This window comes from Pantherophis guttatus, chromosome 4 (genome assembly GCF_059756535.1).
Source record: "Pantherophis guttatus breed Tessera chromosome 4, ASM5975653v1, whole genome shotgun sequence".
Taxonomy (NCBI): Eukaryota; Metazoa; Chordata; class Lepidosauria; order Squamata; family Colubridae; genus Pantherophis; species Pantherophis guttatus.
Genome location: NC_142066.1, coordinates 103,301,769 through 103,305,835, shown reverse-complemented (window position 1 = coordinate 103,305,835; position 4,067 = coordinate 103,301,769).

Here is a 4,067-nt window from a genome sequence, read left to right as displayed (position 1 = left end):
GATATAGGCATTAATATAGCAGAGAGTGGAAAGGAGAGATGTAAGTGATTTACTCTGTGAAATGCTAGTGTGCAAAGGCTACATAAAAGTTTCATGTGTGCATCAGATTTTGGGATACAAATCGGTATTACAGCATGTACATGATTATAAGAGTTTACATGATATATTTTAATATAATTGTGATTTGCTGCAGGTGCTGTTTGTTATAGGTTAGTTTTTCTCAAACTCAGCAAATTTAAGTTGTATGGATTTTGGCTCCTAGAATTCACCAGCCAGTACACACAACTTAAAATTGCTAAGGATGAGACACACTGTTGTGTGAAATATATGGAGGATAATGGTTAATCTTTGAGTTATGATGGCAATTGGAACCAGGATTGGAATAAGCAATATTGACATAAAGTGCAATGACATGTGACAGCAATCCAGGCAGTTTCTTTGTTGTTGTTGTAATTCCAAGATAACTGTTGCAATGTTTTCAGGATCAGACTCAATAAATCATTTAAGAATTAATAGTTCAAATATATCTCTCTTTATTTACACAAGGCATTCTATATTCACTGAATATTCACAGATAGAAGCAAGGAAAGAGTGCGTGCAGCTCCTTATATATACAATGGGTGGAGCTAGATATGGGAGTGGTGAAGTATGAATACATTAAGAAGTGAAGAATAAATTAACCCCTGATATCCCGTTCATATACTATTTACATATTGGAGAATAAGGCATTTACTTGTGACAAATCCCCCTCTAAATGCCGATTCGATATGCTGCACCAATTACATTCAGATTCAGAACAATACAAAACATATAACTTAGAAGTCAGGTATTTATGTTGCTTAGATGGTAAAGGTTTTGTTAATATGTCAGCTAATTGTTCTGATGTCTCACAATGCACCGCTTTAATAAATCCATCCTGAGATAACTGTCTCACATGTTTGAATTTTATATCTATATGTCTGGACCTTTGTCCAATGGCGTCAGATCTAGATATTTCGATAGCCGCTTTATTATCCTCATGCATGACAAAAGGCAAGGCAGGTTTTTTCCAAATGTCAGAAATTAAGTCATTAAACCATACAAGGTTATTTGCTGCTTTAGATAGACAAACATATTCTGCTTCTGTTGTTGAAGTGGCCATTAAATCTTGTTTGCCAGTGTACCAGTAAACTGGACAACCGTTAAGGAGGAATATATAACCAGATGTACTTTTTCTGCATGAAGTGTCTCCAGCCCAATCTGCATCTGCGTAACATGTGAGGTTTGGCTCCTTGACATTATTAGGCTCTAATATCAAACAAAAATCTAAGGTATTCTTTAAATATCTTAATATCCTTTTGACAGCTTCCCAATGGTACATTGTTGGTTTGCTGACATGTCTGGACAATAAATTGAGGGGTAAAGCGATATCAGGTCTGGTCCAATTGGAAATGTAAAGAAGGGAGCCTATGATTGATCTATAGAATGTGTTATCTTTGAACTCAGGGAATGATTCATCTGCATTCCTTAGAAAGTCAGTCTGCATAGGAGTGTCACAGGGTTTGGCATCGCTTAGATTACATTTGTTCAAGAGCTCTATGATCTTATCTCTCTGAGAAAGCTTGAATCCCCTTCTAGTTTTACTAATTTGAACACCAAGATACTTATTTACTTTGCCTAAAGATTTCAGTGAAAAATGTTCATTTAGCTTTGTTACAAATGTTTCTCTTCTTTCTTTATGTTTACCTATGTACAAAATGTCATCCACATAGATCAATACAAATTCTATGTAATCATCACCCTTTTTAACAAAGAAACAGTTACCAGCAGTAGTAGCACTGAAATCCATAGTTTTAAGTACTTTTACTAAACAATCATACCATCGTTTACCAGATTGTTTTAACCCGTATAAACTTTTGTTTAATAACCAAGTCTCATTCTTGTTTGTGTATTGACTGTGAGGTGTTCTTACATATATTTCCTTATCTAATTTTGCGTGTAAATACGCAGTCTGTATGTCATATTGGAATACATCGAGATTGAGTGCTGATGCTACAACTAGAGCTGTTTTGACACTCTCAGTTCTTACTGTGGGGGAGTATGTGTCAGTATAATCCTCGGGATATTTCTGTGCATGACCTTGTGCAACTAGTCTAGCCTTGTATAGAGTATTGCCTCCCTCTAAATTTTTAATTTTATATATCCACCTAGTGCCAATAATGGTTTTGTCCTTTGGTGCAATTGCAGGTGTAAATACATCTAATCCTTGTAAACTTTCCATCTCTTTTGTCATTGCTAATTCCCATTTTTCTTTTTCTTTAGGAGGAAGTTTTAACACTTCCTCATATGTATTAGGTGTCGTTGATTCTCCATTCATATGCATTATATAATCCTTGTACTTATTTGGCATTTGATTTCTGGTGTTTCTAATTGTTTTTTCAGGTTTACTATTATTATCGTGCAAATATCTTGCTTCCTTTTTTGTTAATGTATCTGTCTTTATTTTGTGTTGACTGTTTGTCCATGTTTTGTTTTTGTTTCTATGTTTGTTGTCATTTTGCTTTTCTATAGTTCTTTTTTCTTGGGGTTTTGTATCTGTGTTGTTGCTTGGGAATATTTCATTAAGATGTATTTTAGACCAGTTGGCCTGTTCATGGAACACAGCTGTTCTGGAAACTATAAATTTGTTATTATTATCAATGAATCTGTATCCTTTTGTACCTGTCTCATATCCCATAAATCTAAGTCTTCTAGACACATTTTCTCCTTTTCTTCTTAATTGTTTAGGTATGTGTACGTCTGCAGTGACTCCAAATATGTGCATGTGTGCTAATTTTGGTTTCCTATTATACATCACTTCATATGGTGTCTTATTTACAATGCTGGACCAAGTTCTATTTTGTGTGTAATTGGAATATTGTAGGGCTTCTGACCAGAATTGTTTGCTTAAGCCAGCATCTTCCAATGTGCATCTAATCATGGTTTGTAATGTTGAGTTCTTTCTCTCTGCAATTCCGTTTTGGAATGCAGAAAATGGGCTAGATGTGTAATGTAACATTCCTTTGTCCTTCAGCCATTGGGAGAATTCCTTAGACATGAATTCACATCCCCTATCTGTCATGATTTGTTTTATTTTGATATTGTGTTGTGTTTCTACGCATTTGTAAAATTCTTTAAATTTCTGAAAAGTTTCATCTTTATGTTTTAATGTGTAAACAAATCCATAACGACTATAATCGTCCACAATGGTTAAGAAGTAACGTTTTTTATAAGTGATTGATGGAGTTAGTGGACCAACCAGGTCCATGTGTACTAAATCAAAAATTTTGTTGGTTGACCTTGTTGATTTTCTAGGCCTGGGACTAGTTTTGAGTTTTGTAGACTTACATACTGAGCATTCCAAATAGTTTTCACAATTTTTTATTTTAACACCTTCTGCGTGTTCAGTCATTTTTTGTACTACAGGAAAACTGGCATGTCCTAACTTCCTATGTAAAACATGAGCACACTCATCATGAATTGGCTTACCTATTTTTGGTTTTTTCTCATTATGTGCATCCTTGTGATTATGAGCTACTTTACATTCATCATTGTCACTGTTATTAATGTTTCCATTATCTAGTTCAATACAATCTTCCATATTTGAATCAATGTTGTGTAACCATTTCTCCTTTGTTATTAGATAAGGTAGGCCTCCTTTAATCATTACTGTACCTATATCTATTTTATTTTTCTCCAAAGTCGCTTTTCCTTTTGAAAACACAATATTAATATCAGAATCTCTGCTTAGTTTTATGGCACTTAGTATGTTATGAGGTATTTCAGGTATTAGTAATACCCCCTCTATTTTTCCTAGGCCAGGTAAGGTTACATTTCCTCTACCTATTACTTGGACCTTTTCTTGGTTAGCTACCTTTATTACAAATTTATCTTCTACAAATGAAGATAATATACTTTTATTATTAGTGGTATGATTAGTTGCTCCAGAATCAATAAGCCAATTATTGTTCTCAGTTTGCTGTATGTTAGTGTTGTCTTGTTTGTTTAGTCCATTCAGTGAACCAGATTTTCTATCCTTTGAATTATCT